The 21,966-nt window shown below is 40.9% G+C and overlaps 1 protein-coding gene across 2 annotated transcripts in view; it reads left to right on the top strand.

Moving 5' to 3' along the window:
- Window positions 1–4,586: 4,586 nt before the first annotated feature.
- Window positions 4,587–21,966, top strand: part of plxna1b (plexin A1b) — a 190,557-nt gene continuing 173,177 nt past the window's right edge. The window contains exon 1 of one of the 2 annotated variants that reach the window (XM_046870381.1): window positions 4,587–4,930. The gene's annotated coding sequence lies outside the window, so the exon portion shown is untranslated. Of the gene's footprint in view, window positions 4,931–16,685; window positions 17,025–21,966 lie in introns of those variants that run through there. The other variant, XM_046870466.1, reaches the window with a different exon arrangement.

Below are 21,966 nucleotides of genomic sequence, written 5' to 3'. Positions count from 1 at the left end.
GTTATATTTTGGGAAATAGAATCGACTAGGTTTTGTGGGCAGGTACAAAACAATAATAATGGTCAGGATTGTTAAAGAGTGTTTGCTGGAGTGGGCTGGAGTGGGACTGAAAGCCCTCTAGGGCATGTTTTGATTTGTGGTATTGGGCTGTTTCTTCGGATTGATTTTGATCCGCCATTAAGCTGCCTTGTCACACAGGTGTCACAACCTTGAAGACAACTTCAGCACTGCACCAGAGACCAATAAGTGGAGCTAATTAGTGTTTCTCTGTTGAGTCACCAACATACTGTAAATGTACCATATGCTTCAGTTTATTCTTAGAAAAAAGAGAATCTTGATTCTGTTACCAGCGTGTTAATCCAGTAGTCCATGCTCTTGCAGTTTTATAGCATTAGGTTTTTACATGCAGTGAAAACTGGCTGTGAAATGTCTATAAAAATTTAAATAAATAATAATAAAAAAATGTATTATTAAAAAAGTATTATTTATGATATAGTAGCTATAATATTACAGTTTCAGCTGTATTAAGATGTAATGTAACTCAGAAATGTTCCAGCTATGTACTGCAGACTTAACACACCAAGATGCTTTTAGTTACAGCCTGTGCTCTTTATTAATGCAAGTATATAAAATGATTTTATGGGCTTCAAGTTTGTGTTTTTGCAGCCTTATGTTGCAATTTTAAGCTGGAACCTTTACCATGGAATACATAAATATTATGAGAATTATATTAATATTTAAAGAGTGGAATTTGTTCTAGTCTCTGCCTACTAGTGTAGATGAAATTTGACCATTTTCATTCATCATTAAAATAGTGTGGCTCATGATAAATGAATATTATACTATTGTGGTCACAGTAGGAAAAGAAATCAGTTTCGTGGATCAAGTCTAGCGCCATAAAAAATGCATCAAAACGCATATATTAAGTGCAATTAAAACATGTACTCTTGGTGTCAGGCTTTTTCATAATGCAATCTCAAACTGCATTTACAACTCCATAGGTCATATTCAATTTAGTGAACATATCTAGAAAGGCATTTTGTGATTTTTGCCCTAATGGAAGTATGAATTTAATCATGAGATTTAGATGAACAGAATCCTGTGTAAGTTTGTAAGATGAATAGTAAAGACAGCAGTTTTTTTTATACACAAATCCTGATTTGCCTGAAAAGGCAACCTTCAGCTAAACATCACTAAAAACGCAATGCGGCAAAAGACATTAATCTGACATGTGAATTTGAAAAATTGATATTGCAGCTTTTTGATCTTCAGTGCTACTGTACATTTTCCCTGTTAATAAATTATGAACTCATTAATGTTACTAAAGATTGACCATATTTGTAAGTAATCCCGGTGCATAAAATGAACTGGCTATGTTTAATTTTTGCCATTTTTATAGAGAAATTTGTGCACAAGCCTGATTATTATGTTTTATCAATAGATGCAGAACCTTTTAAAAAAAAAGTATAATTACGATGAGTTTACCTGCCATCACATGACACCAGAACCACACAACAACATTATCAACACACATACATTATTAAAAAACAAATAACATTGAATGCAAGGATGCTGGGTTGTGAAAAGTTGCAAATAATCATATCTACATTCATCACTAGGCTTTGACATCTATAATAGCCTAAGCATAATCACTTAAATATGGGAGAGCATGGGGTTATTGGTGTTGCCAAGGTTGCCTTGTTGCAGCAGAAGGGGATATCTCCACAGCCCCCAGATGATCGTTCAGCTCTCACTCCCTCCCTGGCATAAGGGGTGTTTGTTCTGTTCCCAAACCTCTTTGCATTAATAGTGTATGAGTGCTCGCTCGCACAAAGCATGCAAAAGCCTGTGTTGAAAAATTCTCTTTTTCTGCCTTGCATGCTTCATAATAGAGAGATATCTTTGATGCAGAGGAACACGCCACATTCGTTTCTGAATTCTAATGCTTTTACTGCGTTTGCCATGACACAGCCTACCAGTAGGTTATTATTATTATTACTTTTTTCTTCCCAGAAGCACATGTCCTTGACTCCCCAAATTTCATAGCAGCAAAACCAATAACACATGTAACACTGTACTATGATGCACTTAAAATGCTGTAAGCACTAATATTCCTTTACTTTGAGATAGCAAGTTTTCACTCCACCGTGAAAGGCCACTCTGTTCTGGAAAACTTTGATGCGTTAATAATGCAAGAGTAATTATGCACACTTCAAACATGCATATGAATCCCATGCTGGAAATAGGGATAATTAAATTAGCTCAGCAGTATTAGCCTATTCATTTTTACTTCAACAAAATCACTGTTCTGACAAGGCTGTACAGAAGCAAGACCATTTTGTCTCCATTTTGTCAGAGGTTTTTTTTTTTTACATTAGCTTTTGGATTAGTTTATTAATTGTGTGTGCTAAATATTTTGCCATAAGTAGACCATTGAGAACAGGCTTTATGCATTATATTGTTCCCAGTGGAGTGTTTTCTGCTAGTAAAATGCAGTAGATGTTATGCTCCTGCTGTATAAAGTGTGGTAAGTTCAATACTCTTAAATTTTTTATTTCTGGTACTTATGCTTTTTGGCAAATGACTCTAATCACCACTTAATACAGTACTATACTCAATGATTGATGTACAGTTTACTACAGATGACTGTTTCCTGACATGCCACTTAGTACAATATTTAATTATTTCTTATACTGCAGCACCGCTAGATTCTCTAATCTGATTGGTCAGAAGGTGTCGATCCATTTTCCACCACAGCAGCTCTGACAGTAGTGCAGGCTGCAGGCCAATTCACAGAATTATATTAATGTCCCGATCTAATATGTTATTGCTGCTGTAGTACCAGCTATAAAAAGGACTGTATGGTGAACAGAAACAGATTACAAAATGTATGCTGTTCTTGATATTTGGGAACGCTTTCTGTAAGTAGACTTTTATTTAATCTTTCTATTTTGGTCTCCAGCATCAGTGGTTTGTAGCAATCAGAGGTACAGTTGCTCCTCTAGGATTTCCTTTACAGGAACGACTTCAGGAAAAAAAGCAGTTTCTCAGCTATATGACCAGATGCATTCTTTTCTTGTTAACTTCAAGAGAGAGAGAGAGAGAGAGAGAGAGAGAGAGAGAGAGAGAGAGAGAGAGAGAGAGAGAGAGGCTGACTGGGAATTAATACATTATTTGATATAATGTAAGCAAGAACAAGAGCGAACATATCTTGTGGATGTTATGCAACATTGTACATGTATGCGTGTATGTAATTCTATACAGATAAAGGTGTGTGTTTTTTTAATACATAACAAAATGTCTGCCTTGGTACATTTCTATAGTATAAGAAAAATGAAACACTTTTGGATGTGCTGCTACACGATGCTGTCCCAGTGTTGATTGTTTTTCTATGACAGCAGCCTAATCATGTTTTATACATAGAACATTTTAAGCAGATTAGTGTTTTAATACTCTATTTTTTCAGACAATTTGTTTTTTTGCACATCTCGTTGCATACTGGGCAAAATCTCTGTTTAAATTATGAAATTGTGTGCTTTGTGTTTGTAAAACTGTTGATCTACCCCTTGCCACTCGCAGTTTAAAAGGTTACACAATTAGCATAGGAGCAATCACCAGACTGGTGAGAAGTGTGTTCACACTAGGAAATCCAACAAAATGTTCTCACTTTCACTATCCTGGTGAAGCGTTTTGGGGATCCGGTGCCAATCCCTAAGTCTGACTGGCAACCCTGGATCTGTAAAGCAGCAACGCTACCTGCTGTGCCAACGTGTCACCTAACTAAAATGTTATCCACTACAAATACCAGGATGATGAACTAGAAACTTTGAAAATGCTGGTTACTATATGCTCTGAGCTGTCGTAGCACAGTCTATGTAGCGGTATTAAGGAGGGCGCCTGCGAATGCAAGATAGGAGCCAGAAGTGTAAGCTAGACGCTTCTTTTGTGCCGTATGGAAGTGACGAGTTATCATTTCCATTTACGGACTTCGCAAAACAATTTTCAAAATCACGCCACAAAAGTCTGCTTCTGTAATAGCCTGTCCTGCACATTTTCTTGTTCCACTGCTCTAACACACCCGCTCTAACCCAGGAAGGGCCGTTAATGAGCTGATTTGCTGCATAGGGTGCAGTAGGTAATGTTGCCGCCTCAGCGATCCAGGGTCACTGGTTCAATCCTGTTCAGTTTACCACCTGTGTGGATTTCTGGCTTGGCATGTTCACCTGTCCCAGCGTGGGTTTCCTTCAACGCGGTAGGTGAGTTCGATATGATAAATTGCCAAGAATGTGAACATATGTGTGTATAAGGATGGTAACGCCAACATCCCATATCCTGGGATCCCTGTATCCCTGACCTGCACTAGAAGGCCTCTAGCATACTATAGATCCATTCCAACCTTGACAAGGATAAAAGTTGTTACTAAGTGTGAAAGAATGAGAGATAGAGGTGTAACACTGATATTTATAAGACAGGACCAGTTTATGAAACTCAAATTTGCTTGTTGTTTTCTCTCCTCTAAAACGTCCACTTTTAATGATCTGATTGGTTATCTCAGGTGTGCTATAGGAGGGAAAACCCAAAAAAAGAGAGAAAGAGAACCCATAGCGCAGAACGGGGGCACTCCAGGACCGGGTTTCGGCTCCATTTGTTCAGAGGTGTCTTCGCAGCGCTCTCTAGCGGACGCGCATGTCAGTGCGCAGGCGCGCGGCCAGCATCGAGGCACTGCCCCCTTTTGTGTTTTTTTTTCTTCTCGCGAGCCAGAGCCGCATTCCAGCCCGTGCATTACGGCGGGGAGCCGAGCTAGCACGCGCTCGCCACGGCGGATACGCTCTCGAGGTTTTTTTTTTGGTGGACATTAAAAAAAAAAAAAAAAAAAATTTTAATAAAGCTATGGCGAGGACGTGTACCCCGAGGGTCACCTGAAAGCAAAGTAAGTTCATCACGGCGTTTCTGAATTGCCCGTGTCTTTTTCCAGTGTGAGCAATCGTAGTGTATGTAGGTGCTTCCGTAGGGAGAGTTTGGTTACTGTGTGTGTGTGTGTGTGTGTGTGTGCGCGCGCGCGCGTGGGGTTGCGTTTGCTCTTGCCTGCGTTGCTCTCGCTATACAATCCCATAGATCGCACCCGCATCATAAAAACTTTTCAGATTGCAACGCCGCTATGGGAGAAGGTAAAGCTGCTGCGCGGAGTGATGAGGAGCTCGTGAGCGTTGAGCCGAGTTGAGCGCGAGCGGAATGCTGGAAGTGGTGAGAGAAATGCTCGCAACTCCAAACCCCCCCAGTCTCCTCCGTGGGTGCTCGGGTCTTCAGTTATTACCGTGCAAAATAAAAATGGCTTCACAGGGTGCGACCTTTAGAGTTTGGATTTCTTGCATTTTAGGTGTGACGCGAAGTGTGTGTGGTTTTATTTATTTTTTTGAATACACGTTTAACACCAAGCTCGTGGGCATGTTGCAAATGCGGGTTGTATAGGAGAAATCCACATCTCATGCAAAAGAAAAGAATGGTGATGAGAATGAAACTCCCTAAGGTGAAGTGCACCGTGTGTGTGTGTGTGTAAGGGGTAAGGACAGTGCTTGTGAATATTGCTGTGGGAATGCTCTCCTCTCCAGCAGGCAGTTACAGGGAACACTTCTTGAGACCATATGTTGTCTCAAGGTTTTTTTTTTTAACCCCCCGCCCCCTCCCTCCAACAAACCCCTCTTACTTACCCTGACTAAGGGGAGAAGTTATCTCGGGGGGGTTCACATTGCTCTGAAAATAAATCCTAACATTTTTCCCCCTTCGGTTTTTAAACAGATTAGTGGTGTGTGTGTTTGCGGTGTGTGTGGACGGAGGCTGTGGAGCTGCGTGGTTAGAATAGGCGGTCTTGTGTTACAGTGTTGGGAGGAAGAATGCAAAAGCGCCTCACACCTTATAGACTTTGGGGGATTTTCTGAACAATTTGGTGTCGTGTGTGTATGTGGGGAAAAATCACAACAAAGACAAAAGTTCGACGGAGGTGTGGACTGGGGGGTGTTTTTCCTGCGCGCGCTGGTTGCGCTTTTCTTTGCTGAGCCCCTTTTGGATGAGGCTGAAGCGCGTTCACTCACACACGCTGAATGTTTAATGAAACCCAGGCGTTGAAAACCGATTTGCCTCGACATGTCGGCCTCCTGTCCTGGCCCTCCTGCCGGAGCGGCTCTTGTCCCGCGCTGGGCGCCATTCACCCACGCGGGGACGGGAGAAAGTGCGCGCTCATGCGTGACTGAACCCCTTGTTCTGGATGAGGCACGAGGCGGACGGAAATCTCTTGGTTGTCACGGTGGACCAGAAAGAAAATAAACGCGATTCAGGCGCATTAAAAGATGCTCGAAATGAAACCGGGGCCACGTCACGTCGCCCCGGTGTGAAACGTAACCGGTGTGGTCACGACGTCTGCGGGAATGAGTCATTTAGTGTCCACAAGCTGCCCGTAGGAGCGCCGCCGGGGCGGATTCCTGCACGCGGGCACCGCGCGTCCAGGATCACGGGGCAAGTTTTGTGAGCAGCCCCCCGGGTGCGCATGCGCACAGCCGCCCCTACGCTACTTGGCCACGGTGTCGTGGCTAAACGGCGGCCACACGCTAACTAACCGGCGGGCAGGAGCCTGAGCTTCTCCTCGGCCAAAACTCATTTATCTCCGCGACGGAAGAAAATGATTGGAAAGAAATTGCTCAAGTGGGACGTAATTACGGTGAAACAGAGATATGGGCATTGCTATAAATTGGCCACAAAGGGAGAAGATTAGGCTTTTGTTTTGACTCGGGCCTAAATGCTTATGAGAGGAGAAATGACACGATGTGGGCGAAATGAAGTGTGTGTGTGTGTGTGTGTGTGTGTGTGTGTGTGTGTGTGTGTGTGTTTCATCCCACTATGACACTGTGCTTAGTTTCCCTATCAGACCCTAAGCTGCATCCTCCAGAGGTGATTTCGACGCCTGACACAATCTAAAAAAGTTAGTTTTCGAATTAATTGGAAGCCTCAAAGTCTCTGTGGTTGTTGACTAAAGCCAGACTGTGTGTGTGTGTGTGTGTGTGACTGCCTTATGTGGGAGTCAGATCTTGGCAAGATGGCTGCTGTTACGGCTGGCTTGATTGGCAGACATTTCTAACTGGTGTGACAGTGTCCTCCTTCAAGCATTTCTGTCTCCCTCGACTTCCTCCACCTCCTCTTCCTTCACTTTACTGCACACAGCCCCCAGAACTCCCAGTTGTCACATTCTGCGGTTTTGTTCGGAAAACTCCGTTTTGTTTGGTTCTCCTTGGTCTGTATAAAAAAAAGTCTATCCCTTGTACAGGTTTCTGCTTGGTGAAATCAGGACAAAATTAAAGACAGAATAGGCAAACAATGCAATCCAGAAAGGTTCTGGTATGTTACATAGCCAACCTGGCAAGTAACCCCACCAGTGTGGCGTGCAGTCCCCAAAACCTCTTTGATTAGCTTGGTTGTGTTTTTGGCATCTAATCATTCTTACTTCACTGTAGCCATGTTGAAACAAGGCTTGAAATCTGTTTTAATAAAGTGTATTTACTACCACATTCTTAATCAGAATCAGGTTTTTTGGCCAAGTGTGTTGACACACAAGGAATCTGGTTCCAGCCGTTGGTGGAATACATTCATAAATACAACACATTTAGCTTCGACTATACCAGACAATGTGAGAATATAGACAGTACGAGTATTTTTACAACCTAATAGAAAGTTATACAAGGCAGAATCTTCTGATTTAATGCATTACGGGGAAATGTAGTGATAATAGCTCCGTATTGGTCAAGCAACTATATGTGTGTATGTATATATGTTTATCTGTATGTCATTTTTTAGGTACAAAAATTGCTTGTACTGCAGCTTTCTTCTTACTGTCAAACCTATTTTGTTGGACTGTCCTGCTTATAATGACCACAGAAGGTTGTTTTATGAAGCCAATTGATTTAATGAGGTGTTTTAGAATTTGTCATATATTAACGTAAAAAATTGTATTTAAACTGTCTTGTGCTGTAATTATTTGTTTGTGGTTTTATGGTATTTTGTTTTTATAAACTGTTCTTGCCATGAAGATAGCCTCAGTAGCTGATATCATATCATAAGTACAAAAATACAGAGTGATGTGGAAAATATTTTCAGATGCAGATGGAGCTTCCTTTGAAATGGGTTTTTGTTGAAGATGTGGACAATCTGGACCAGGTTAACCTAGAAGGGCAATGTAGCTTGGTTATAATTTGCATTTGTCACAGAATAAAGAAAAAAGAAAATGCTAATCGCTAGTCTAGAATTATTGCCTTTTCTATTCCATTGTTTGGGACCTTTTTAAACTTTTACAGGTTGGACAATTTAAAAAAACAAATGTCCCCCAAGAAAATGTATAAGTTCTCAATTAAATATAATGTATTGTACTAATGAAGAAAATAAAAATTTTACAAAAGTAGACTTTTTGACTACATTTCTTACAAAGCTACATGATTTTAAACAGTAGCAGCACTACTTCCTCATTACTGGGAAATGTACTTAGTACAATTACCTCATTACTTGTAGACATAATTCTTTAGTTGTCCTGACCACTTAGCTTTTTCTGCTGCATTCACCTACATTGAGGTTATTTCAGTGACGATGCTGAAAGCCCTGGTTTTTGATCAGAATCTGAGTAATTGTGCAGGCCTAGATCTGAGGTTCCCAGCTTTAATCCTGGAGATCCAGTATGCTGAGTGGGTTTAGCATTTCCTTGGAGGGCTTGATTATTGGATAATAAGCTGGATAAGGAATTTGAGCAGCAAATAAATATGACCTGCATATCTGAAAGGCATCTTACGTTTGCATGATAACAGAATTGTATTTTGAATAGCTAACATAGCAGGTGAATTTTTAGATAGGACTGGTATAATGATATCAGGAGATTATATAGATTTTTTGCTGCACTTACCTGATGTTTAATAACCACACACAGTTTAAAATAGCACCATGTTCGTTTATAAGTTATATCTGTCACATTAGAACTATCCAAACAAGCTGCTTTTTCTTTCCTATCAAATGTGATGACCAAAGTCTAAAAGTAGTCATATAATTCAAACATAAAAAAAAACAGACACTGTTTATGTAATATTAAACAAGATGGATTCCATAGACCAGGAAAATTAATAAACTGACTAGTAAAATAAGGCAGCTTTTTTTTTTTTTTTTAAACAACATTGCAATTTTTTAGAACATTTTAAACAACAATGCTCATTGCTTTTTTCGTTATAATGTGAATATGTAAATCATCCTATTGACAAAAGCAGTATAAAAGGAACATTGGCAGTGGAAAGAATATTACTGGTGGAGTAATTCTTTATTTAACAGTAAAAAGAGTACAAGTTGTAAAATAATGCATTTTATTCATTATGATGATGCACGCTTATGGAAAATTATAATAATTGGCAGTGCGTTCATATTGTTTTTTTGTTTTTTTTCCAAATAAAGTCATTAAGCCCAAAGACCAAACAAAAAGAAAGATCAGAATTTAGAAGTTACTGAATGAATGGGTTTTCTTAATTTGGAAATAGGAAGGATAGAATAAAATAAAAATAAAAAAACCCATAGTGTGTGCTAGGGACATCACATAACACAAGTGCAAGAGTTTTTGAATGGCATTAAAATGTCTTGCACACTACTTCAACCTGAGGATGGAGAGGTTAAGGTCATACCCACTTCAGGGTTTTGGTGATAGATCACCAAATACCAAATTTGTGCAAAACCAATATTAAAATTGGAAAGTTTTCTGAATTCATGCTTCACGATTGATGCACTAGCACATTTGGGGTTGGTAGCAAGTCGTGGGATTGCATGTGATAAAGCGAGTTGAGGTTTGTACTCAGTCAGGGAAAGTACCATGACAGAGACACCAGGTGAGAATTTCTACCATCTTAAGGTGCAGGTACTGACTTGATAACGTATTGCGTGTAATCAAAAACCAAGGTTGAACGTAAGAACCTGCAAGAGATGCTGGTTCACTGAGGAATGTGAAAACACTGGATGGTATTGTGTAGAGCTCCTTCTGTATATTTCAGTTCTATATTTTTAGTTACTACAGGCAGAAGGATTGCTTTAAGTTTTTATCGGGGTGTTAATTTAAAATCAATAGTTAGGGCTCGCTGTTTTGTTAGTGGAAAGTATGTGCTAATTGATAATTATATGTATTTGGTGTTTTTCAGTGTAGCTGTTGCTGATTTTTAATTACCAAAGTAAATGGTGAATAAAAGCATCCCATCCAAAGATGAATAATTCCAGTCTCATGCCCTGTATTCATTGAATGCATTCTGGATGAATTGTAACTCTGACAGGACAAAGCAGTAAATGTAGATGAACAGATGAGTAAATGCCAGTTTTTGATGAAAGTTTGTTTTATGATCTGTATCTGTGTCAGTGTTTCTCATAGCAGCATGATTACAGAAGTAAATCTATATTTTGTTAGATTAATTGGGTCACAGTCCATCTCCGGTAAAGTTATATAGAGGGACTGTGATAAAGTGAAAACCTTATTGAATTTTTCTTGCTGTTCAGCTCCTAGCATTGAATCTAATATTGGTAGTATACTGTGAGGTGAGAGCCTCTCATCATCATGTCACATCTCTCTCTCTCTCTCTCTCTCTCTCTCTCTCTCTATCACACTCGCACAATCTCTCTCTCTTGTGCATAATCTCTCAATATCACTCTCACAATCACACACCATCTCTTGCTCACAATCACGCTATCATAATCACACACACTCTCATTTCCAATCTCTCTCTCTCTCTCTCTCTCTCTCTCTCTCGCTCTCTTCCCTCTTTCTTGCTCTCTTTGTCCGTAGGCATGTGGTGATATTAAAAAGCATTTAAGAGGACTGCTGCTTCCACTGTGAAGTGCTGGGTCATAAAAAGCAAACAAGCGTTCCCGGACACACGCGTGTATAACGCGACTGTGCTTCTCCCCAAGGCGCTCACTATGCGGGGAGATTGACCTCCCACGAGGGGAGCACGTTCAAAACACTAGCTCTGCAGACATACACACAGGGCAAGACTTATGATTACTTCATTCACACATGCTGAATGGACAGGTTATGTGGAACACAAGAGGTTTTACAATGCGGTGACTGTGAAAGAATTTAGCCTTTGCTGCAATAACATGTTTATCATTCAGTGCTCTGCAGTGCAGAGGCCGGCGAAAGGGCTGCATTTTCACAATATCATGTAAAATAAACACAGCCAAGGCTCGGATCCACAACATCGTAAACTGTTGGTTTAAAAAAAAAAAAATTTGCTCTCTGCTGAAGGGTTCAGCGTTGGAGAGCGGGTATGAGTAGGATGGAGCTTTTGGATACCTGTGCCAACTCGCCCGCTGCCATGACAGCACTCATAGTAGTTATGTATTATTAATACCCAGCCTTCTCGCCTGTTATTTTTATCTGTTAGGCATTTCAACGTTCTTCAAAAGACTTCCCTGCCGTTCTGCAGACTTTGCGGAAATGTGGGTTTGATGAAGTCGCCGTGTATATGAGAGGGCTCGAGGAACGGACACTTCTGCAGTTCAGCTATCAGCACTCAGGGGTGGTGATTAGAATTATAGATGGAGTGCACTTGATTTGGGCTGCTGAATAATTTTATTCAGAAGTATTCACTTCCAATTGTTGGATGAGTTCAGAGTGACTGTGTGACTAGTGCTTAAACATACGCCTTTGTTCAATAAGTGTGTGCGTGCCTGTTTGGTGGTAAAGAGGAAAGGGTGTTTAAGAGGAGGATCAGAAGTAGTGAGCAAAGGTCAAAGTTGAGAAGATGACACAGACTCCTGTAGTGCACATGGGAGTGTGTGTTTTCAACAGGTTCTGGATTGAAGGGTTTTTTTCTGTATTGTATGACTGCTGTCTTCATCAGTTCTTTTTTTATTTTTGATCTATTTAATCAATTATTTACCTTATCGTCTTCCTTCACTTGAACTAGTCTGAAGGAGTTTTTCTAACTGAGCTAAATTTAGGCACCAATGTGGTTACATTAGTAACACTTAACATTAACAGGAATTGCTTCTGACCTCAAACATTCATTCCTAAAAATAACTTGCTGTGCTGATATTATTGTTCTTTACCACCCGCTCTGTTGCTACTAAAGTCCTGTTTATTGAACTAAATCAGCGCTGAACACTTTTCATTGATTATATTTAGTCCGGATTGCAAATTCAGTTTAGATTTATGTTAAAGAGGAATCTCTTAGAAAGTTTTTTTTTCATATTGTCAAAGTATCCATTGCCTTTTTTTTTTTTTTTGGGTGTTTACTTTTATTTGAAACGAATCAACAAAAAGAACAGGCACTGAAGCACACAACATTGCTTGCTGTGACTTCTCCAATCGCATGAACAGCACATCCTGAGCCGTATCCCTCTTTTACCACAGCAATTTGCCAGTGACTGCATTTTTTAATTAAAAAAAGATTTTCCCCCCATTTATAGGTACGTTTAATGCTGTGAAATGCTCGCGAGACAGGTTAATTCACATTACAGCAGCTATAAACCGCCATTCCCTCGACAATTTATCTATTTGTCTGCCTTGTGAATGTAATAAGGCATGTGTGTCTGCAAATCTGTCCATCCTGAAGATGCTTCTGTCTTGAAAAAGCCCTTATTGGAGACTCCTTCTAATAATTATTAGTAAACCGTTTCCTAACAGAAGGCTCCACTACATCAACCAATAAATCTATTTTTAGTAATTTATGTGGGACGTCGACCATTAAAATCCCTGTATATTTTGTTGCCATAGAAACATTGTAGAACAAGTGATCTAAAGTCTTCATGAAATCTGAATGAAAGTTTTGTGGTTTAAGGTTATCTACATGCTAGTGTGCTAGTAGTGTCATAAATTCTCTTTCTGCCATAAATATGGATCATCAGTTTTGATGACATCATTCTGCGCTTTATTTTTTCTTCAGATTTCCTGTCTATTCGAATGAAATGAAATGAAATATAGAATCTGCATTGTCTCGTTGTTTAACATTGATGTAGTTAAGCTTAGCCTGGGCTGTGAGTTAAGCAAAACACGATTGACTACAAAAAAAAAAAAAAAAAAAAGAGGGAGAAGCCACTTGCCCCGACTTCCTGTTCCAGTGAAAATTTGTCAACATGTGAACTGAACATTTCAAGACATTTTCATATAAACTGTACATCCAGAACCTGTCAGAGTTGCTATAATAAAAACAAAACCCTTTTTGACCGACCACTTTATAGTTTATTGTTCATTAATGCTTTTGTTGAAAAGACAAGCTGCTGATAGATAAGGCAGCTCTGATTTAACACGGCTAATGCGACAACCTAGTTAAGAAAAAAAATCCCACATCATGAAGTGCTAGCAGTTTTGGCAAAAGACTGACTGTGGAACTCTGTTGATATTATTGGAAGTCAGTCATGCTTATGAAACACAACACGAAACAAAATAGTGGCGAGGGTGGCCCTTACACTTGTACGTTATTATTGTTGCAAATAGTTAGAAAATCTAGAATATATGACAGTAGGAGAAAGAGAACGAGCTACCCTGTCTTCTTTATGCTGTTAGAACCAGTTTCACTAGCCAGGCTTAACAGTAACACACACTTCCCTGCTGAATCATCACAGCTCACAATAGCACCCAGCAGAAAGGTCTATTCATTCTGCCAGCCATCCCTCCATCAATCTTCTTGATCACTGACATGCTTTTTTAATTTATACAACAATGTCTTGGCTTGATCTTGGTTTAAGGTTTAGTTTGAAGGCGAGGCTTTCAGGCCGGATGTGTCTGGAGTCTCGAGCCGAATTGATCAGTAAGCGAGCGCTTGATGTTATCTGTAGAATGAGTGCGCGCAGTTACAACATCAGCGTACGCTCCGAGCCCTGGTTTCACATGCTATCTTGTTTAGAATCTCTCTCTCTCTCTCTCTCTCTCTCTCTCTCTCTCTCTCTCTCTCTCTCTCTCTCTCTCTCTGTTGTGCACTTCTCCTGCAGTGTGTAGCGAGTCTTGAAGTGAATAATTCAGCAGCTTGACTCCAGCGTGGGAATGCTGCTCGCTCACCAGCGGCCTCTTCCCTGCAGCCGACAGACTGATAGAAACCTGCTGAAATGTGACAGATGCAAACCTCATGGCTATGAATAACCAAATCAATTGAGCATGCATATGATTACGCACTGGTATAGTGACAGAGTGAGAACGATGCACGGCATTAATTTTCTCTTCCGAACGCTCCGTTCAGTAGGCGATCGCATCTCATTCGAAACTTCCCAGCTATTATCCGCATGTACAGCAATTACGTAGCGACCTCGAGATATAGCCAAGAGATCAGCTTTGTCACCGGTTGCCACGGAGCTGCCCAGGGTATTTAGGCAGAGGGGTGAAAGGTCATTGGTTTGGCTCTGACTGATGAAGCGCACACGAAGGGGTGTGTGAACATGCTCCTGCCTTTCTTTAGGATTTTTTTTCTTCCTTTTTCCTTTTTCGATCACTGCCAGTCTCTAAGTAGCACTGGAATGAGCATGTAAGCTCCAGATGCCTTTCTCTTAATTTATTAAGCTTGTTTGCAGTACATAGCAGCTTTTCTGCAGTATTTTTCAAACTTGCCCGCTCACAGACCTTTACATATGGGCTAGTGTGCGTAGGAGGATAAAGAGTAAATGCACATGAATGCCAGGCAAGATTTATTCTGTTGAATTTTTTTTGTATAATTCCTTGCCTAAAGTCGATCCGGAGCACAAATCAAATGCTAGCTACTTACTAGCTACGCGATCTCAATGCCGGACTAGTCTAAGCTAAAATTCCCGCCTTGGATGTTATTTCAGCATGTCTTAGGATTCTTTGGGGATCTGAGAGAGAGGGCTGTTGGCGGCGCAGAGTCGCTGCTGGCTTTAGACAGGGGAATCAGTGCGTACGCAAATCCCCTGGAATGCAACAGCACCCACACCAGCATTGCCGTGCCCCATCTGCTACGCCTCTGACCCTCCAAAACCTCAACCTCATCCATCTCTCAGTCTTTCAGCCTGTCTCTTTCTCTTTCAGCTCCTTTGTTTCAGTAACTGGTCCAAAGACTCTTTGATAGCGCTGTTTTGCCCTCATTGTAAATGACTGGTGAAATGTAGATGCCATTTCAGTGTAGATTAGCCTTTGGTATGCATTTTAAGAGACCCCCATTATCCCAAGCTAGCAGCTAAAAGCTAATTGCTGTATCCCTGTTTCGCTACGAGGCATAACTTATTTAGCCATGCTAAGTGCTTCTGTCTTGTCCTAATCAGCCCTTATCATCAGGATTCCTAATGGTAATTTGCTTGATATAGTATATGATTTTTTTTCTTTTTTTGGTTCTAATTTGTTCCATTAGGCCTGATTGATGTTTACGGGTGTAATGGTGTGGGAAGAGAAAGTCATCCGTGTGTGTGTCCTCTGTGTAACTGCAAAATATAAGAATTTCCTCAGGTATCTATTCCACAATACCTTTGTTTGTTTTTCTCAGCCCATCACACATGTAGTTATATACAAAAATCCAGTCAGCGAATGTGTCTAAAGTTGTTTAAACTTATATGAAATGCCAGATAATCAGCTAGCATGATGAATCCCTGGAAGAAGTTAAGAATGTACTTCACACTGATGAGCTTTAGACTGCATGAAGAAATCAGAGGAGGGTTTAATAATAATGATTTAAATGTCCAAGATCCTGAATCTTCACTGCCAATGAAAGTCAGTGTTTTTAGCCCTGTTGCTAGCTTTTGTTCTTCAGCGAAATGCGTGTGACTGGATACAGCGCAGCACAGAATCTGCTATAAAAAAACGACAGTGTTTCTCATTCGCAGTGTTTATCATCTCCGCTGCAGAATTTCTTTCCCCCGTGCACAGATTGGTCCATCGAAAGATCTTGCTGGGTTTGCATCTGGACCGCGGTTCATCAGTTCACCATGACCTCTGCTGTAGTCTCTCACTCCATGGAGAACATGTTTTTTTTCCCCCTTTTCCTCCACTCTGCATGTCTGCCATGTTAAGTAGAAACACACGTGTACTCTTGGAGCCGTGATGTGTGGAGCAAACGTGGCCCGGGCTGTTGGTATGCACGGCAACAGGGTTTCCCCCCTTAGCCTTCCTCTCTCTCTCGCTCTCTCGCTCGCTTTCTCTCGCTCTCTCTCTCTTTCCCTTTCTTCCTCTCTGTCTTTCTCTCTCATGGCCCGCTGTGTGGCATAGTGATAGTCTATGGGGGGAGAATTCCAGCTGCCAGACACCACTGCACACCGTGTGCATGTTTTGGAGGGGTGGGGTGGGGGGAGTTTTTTATGGCAGAGGTTAAATCATCCTCCCATTTTAGATTCCTTTCCTGCTGGGTGATAAAAAAAAAAAGTTTTAATAACATTATCACTAATTAAATTCTAATTGCTGTGCTGTGCTTTTTGTTTGGGGCCATTTTCTCTTACTAAAAAAAGATCCCACTGTTATAAATGGCACAGCTAGTCTGCATGATAGGCTCGTGTTTTTTTTTTTTCTTTTTTTTTATATGTAAAACACTCTTCCATGTTTCGAAGCTGAGCCGGGAACTACTTTGCTCTGTGGTTGCCTTTATGGCACTGTGTCTTGCACTTTGACCTGTTAACCACCACACACACACCCTCCCACTTCTCGGCCTGAATTGGACAATCCACTTCTGTCTAAAAAGCAGGCCAAGACTCTTCCAATCTGATAAAGAGCAATGATTCAGAGTGGATTTTTATGGAGATGAGATTAGATTTGAGAGGACACACGATCACAGAGAGCCAGTGTGGGCCATCAGGAGAGCACGCTTTTGTTTCACGGCGCTGCAGGATAATACTTCGTTAACTTTTAACGTCGGACGCCGAACGCGCCGTTTTTTTTTTTCCTTCAGTTTTTTTTTCTCTTTTGTAATTTAATTTTTCACTCAACGCGCTCATGTTAGTCAACCGTCTGATGTTGCATTGTAAACAGCGCTCCAAGCCGCCACCGCTCCCCTGAAGATAAGATGCAGACGCCGCTCGAACCTGAATGAGGCCGCCGGGTGAGGTCTTTTCTTCTTAATTTATTGTCCTAGCTGGGGAAACGAATTTGCGGTGACGATACCGATCCTCAATGAGGTGGCGTTATTAAAGATAACACTCGAGCGGCTCTGAAAAGGTTCCGGCTTTCGTTGAGAAGTAAAAGATTAAAAAAAAAAAACGATCGATTGTAAATCTTTCAGCGGCGTAAACATCGCTACTGAAATGTACTCTCGGCTCAACTAATTGTCTGAGGATTTATCCTGCGCTGACAAGTCCCGAGTCATTGATGAATAATTAAAATGTATTTGCCCTAGTATGCGCAAGCAAGAAAGGAATACACTTTGTTTTCCGGTTCGCACGTGAGTTTCGCACCATGGAATCTTGCGCGTCTTGTTGGATTTTTGACACGTTTGTTCGTTCTTTGCCTTTCCAGATGCTATGCCTCTCAGCCCTTCCCTCCCCCTTGTTAACTGTTGGACAGGTTTTTTTGCCTTGTTTTCCCCTCTCTCACTTGCACATGAACTGGATGAACTAGTCAGACTGGAGTCAAGTGGAGATCAAGGCTAATCCTTTCAGTTCTTGGCATTAATCTCATATAAGGTTTTGCGAACTGATACAATGTTATACCGGAGGAAACTGCTGCTAACTGTGCTAGCGGCGCTCCAAATCCGGTTAGACGGTGTACTTTTTTTTTTTTTTTTTTGTATTTTTTTAAAATAAATAAACCCGCGCTTGAAGTAAAATTCAGTTTGACTGTTTGTGGTGGGGTAAAGCTGTATGGATAATGCAGTTTAGTCTGTAGTTAGTGTTGAAAGCAGATGGTGAAACAGGTTTACATCCAGCTCCTAACTCTCATCACTTTATAGTGCTTTCAGGCTTATGCTACATACCTGCTACGTATGCTGTTACACCTGTGTGTGTGTGTGTGTGTGTGTGTGTGTGTGTGTGTGTGTGTGTGTGTGTTTCCTATGGAGCATGTGTTTGTGTTTTTTGGGAGTTTGTCTGGGAATGTGTGTGTGCACACGTCTGGGAATGAGTGTGTGTCTAAATATGTGTGTACTTTTGCAATTCTGATTGTGTTCTGTTTCTGTATGAAAGTATAATATTTTCTTTCTCTCTCTCTCTCTCTCTCTCTCTCTCTCTCTCTCTCTCTCTCTCTCTCTCTCTCTCATATGTCCAGCACATTTAGTGTCTGTGTGTGTGTGTTTGTGGTCACCTGACTCTGCTCACAGAGAGGGGAGTTAATGCAGGGGAAAAAGACAAATATGCAGTGTGTGGCTTCTGAAGAGCAGCGAGTTTGAGCAAGGTGATGTGTCTCAGGGTGTGAGGTAGTGCGTGCCGTAGTCTTTGACTGGAGGTCCAGATGTCTAAAGAGGATCGAGTGCGAGCCTGGCTCGGGATTCTGCCTCTCTAACGAGATGTGGAGAATTCCTCTGCTCCGTTAGCAGGACGGACAGTGAGGAATTTACCAAACCTACGCCCTTGCTGTCTCTGCCAGAGGAGAGCTGAGAGCGAGTAGGGGAGGGTGAGCAGGGGAACAGCTGTGTGTGTGTGTGTGCGTGTGCGCGTGCGTCTGTTTATTGCTAAACATGTGTTTTATGGGCTCATAGGCTGCAGAGGAAGATAGTTGGAATGAGTGATTGAGGGAGAGAGTGAGTGATTGAGCTGACTTAGATTTAAATTAAACTCTTTGTGTCACTGTATCTCTCTCTCTCTCTCTCTCTCTCACACACACACACACACACACACACACACACACACACACACACACACACACTCTTCTTTGTGCTCTCATTCTTGTTCTGTGACTCTTGGTGTTCTGCTAGCCAAACAGCTGTTTTGGGTTTACTTCCTTCCCACTCTTTCTCTCTCCATCTTTTATTTATAAATTTTTTTTTCACTTCCTTGTCCTGGTGCTCTCCTCTCTCTTCATTTCTAATTCCTTCTTCCTTTGTGAAATGGCATATGGTGGTGCTGAAGCTGATTTTATTAAGAGGTACATTTTGTAGCTTAGACTGCTGATTACTGAAGACCTGGGCTTCCTCGCAAGTGCGCGGTCTCTCTCTCTCTCTTTCTCTCTCTCTCTCTCTGTCTCTGTCTCTGTCTCTCTCTGTCTCTCTCTCTCTCTCTCTCTCTGTCTGTGTGTGTGTTTCTCCAGACGAGCCCTGTTAAAACATGTCTCTTTTTTTTTAGTTTTGCAGAACTTGTCTATGGAGCAGAGGGATGGCTCACTGCTTTCCAGAGGCAAAGATTACTATAATAATATATGAAATCAAAGGGCACATATTACATTTTTCATCTTTAGCAGATATCTAAAGGTATCAATCTAACAGCCCTTTACCTGCTCTGTGTGTGTGCGTGCATAGTGTGGGCCGTAAACAACTGCACTCTAGCGCAATGAGAGCAAAGAGCAAAACAGTTGATTTATATAAATGACACGTTGCTGTCTTGCTCTTCAAAGTGGATTCAAGTAGCTCTATTGTCATTTCATTTACAGTACAAAGTAAAATGAGCAGCGATCTGCAAGGACTGAGGTGCTACATTTAAACAACATAAATTAACATGCTGCACAAAACTAACTAGAACAAACAAAGCTATGAACAGGACATTACATAAAGTGTATGTGTGCAAACATCATTTAGTGCAACAACAAAATATGACGAACAATGCAGCACTGAACAGGAGACACACTGTGCAAATAAAGTGTCCATATGATAGAGATACTGTACAACATTTGGTGGGGATTTTGTGCAGAGAATGTTAATGGAAGATTGTGCGTGCGTGCGTGTGTCCGTGTGTGTGTGTCAGTCCAGTCTCTTATTGACGAGTCTGATGAAATAAAAAAAAAATAAAATAAAATAAATTCTTAGTGGAATGAAGGATGTGGTCCTGTCTCCTGACTGGTATTTCATAAAAAAAATTAATATTACTTTTAATGTTTTTTTTTGTTATTTATTTTTTATTTAATTTTTCATCATATGGACAATTAGCTTGAAGGTCAGTGGTTGACTTACTGTTCTTGAGTTAAAGATTTTGTAATATAACAAAAAAAAAGGTTTCTTCTTTTGTATTTCCACCTGAGTAAAACTGCAAAAGAACTGGCTTTTGAATTGCTAAGTCTCAGAAGTACTGCTCTATGAGAACTATACTTTTTTCATTCAGTGCTCCATTATCCTGCTTATATTGGCTTTTTTTCAAGGAGAGATTTTTTATTGTTAGACACATTGTGAAACTCCATTACTACACACACACACACACACACACACACACACACTTTTACCAGAACTATGGGTTTACACTTGTTCTTGTAACAAACGATCATAAATTTGCAAACAGTATTTAGACAAAGTGACTTGAGTCTTGAGTGGCCTGCTCTAGAGTTCTGACCTCAACCCTACTGAACAAATTTGGGATGAATTAAAACACTGCCTGCACCCCAGGCCTCCTCACCCTACATCAATACCTGACTTTACTAACACCCTTGTGGCTGAATGAGCGCAAATTTCCACAAGCACATTACAAAATCTATCCAGAAGAGTGGAAGTTATTATAACAGCAAAGGGGGATAAATGTCAAATAGGATAAAATCTTATCAGGTGTCCATTAACCTTTGTCCAAAGATTGTACTTGTACAAAAGTACAGTAACGAAATAAAAATTATTTAACAGTCCGCCACTGTTGAAGGCAGAGGGTAACAGACATCTAAAAATGGCTGTTTGGACTTTGGAAGTATATACAAGGAGTACATAGTGTTGTTGCTAGTCCCAAATTCTATCGACTGCAGCGTATTCGCTGGTATTATTAGTTTATTTAATCATGCTTGGCACTCGGAAGCACCACAGCATTTTAAAAGTGTTGTGAATACTATATGCTGCACCCAGCATGCTTATAAATAAAGCTGACTTTGTATACTTTAAGAGAGCAGTTAGTCATTTCTAGAGCAGGGACTTGAAATTGCAGCAGAAACAAAAAGACTCTGTGAATGAAGAAACCTGCTTAACCCCTGACAGACTGACACACCCCACCGACTGACTCTGCCCCCTCTATTGACACCGCGTATGCCTTCTGAGCAGACTTTTAAAGAAAAGGAAAGGAAATCAGCGGCACTGTTTTGGCAGGAGGCGGATCGGTCGCGGCGTCCAACTCCTGGCTGAGAATTTCCCACTTCCGTCTAGGAAAAACTACAGCGTATGCCCTCCCAGTGTGAAATTCCTAGCTAGAGAGTCTAGACGGTGTTTTCGGCTCATTTAAATCAACATGGCTGCTCACAGCATCAACTAGAAACAAAGTAGCACGTCTTTTTATTTTATACTGTTCACTAGCATCCAATTAGCTGTTAGCTGGATAGAATTTTGTTAATAAAAAAATAAATAAGGATGTACATAGAGGTGTCTGCCTTTTTTCCCTTCCATTTCTGAGGCAACTTTACACATTTTTGAATTCCTTGGATCATTTTCAGTTTCCAGTTACTTGTCTGTCCGTTTCTCTCTCTGTCACTTCATCTGTCTGTGTCTGTCTGTCTATATTTGTCTTTCTCTCTGTTTAATTGTCTGTTCATCTGTCGCTTGTCTCTGTCTATTTGACTATCACTCTCTAATTGTTTGTCTGTCTGTCTCACTACTTCCATCCATATGTGACATTATATAATACATAATTGCAGCCATGTTCACATGGGGGGTTCACTCATAACACCAGTCTCTTGTTTACTTTCCTTCTGGCTGTTTTCTGTTTAAAACGGATGTGTTGCTATGGCTCCAGGGAGCTAGCCAATCAGAGGACAGGTTGCATTTCTCTGCTGGAGATTGCAGCGAAAAAATCAGCTTCCTGATTGCACTGCTGTCAATCATATGATTGGCAGAGGTGTGCGGAGGGTTATGGTCCTGATACAGGAGCCTGCCTCCCGAGAGCAAACCCGCACGCCGACATCGCTTTCCGTCTGCGTCTGGTTTCGTGTCAGCGTGT

Source organism: Silurus meridionalis, chromosome 1 (assembly GCF_014805685.1).
Source record: "Silurus meridionalis isolate SWU-2019-XX chromosome 1, ASM1480568v1, whole genome shotgun sequence".
Classification (NCBI taxonomy): Eukaryota; Metazoa; Chordata; class Actinopteri; order Siluriformes; family Siluridae; genus Silurus; species Silurus meridionalis.
Note: the sequence above shows the minus strand (reverse complement) of the source record. Positions and strands in the feature narration are given on the sequence as shown.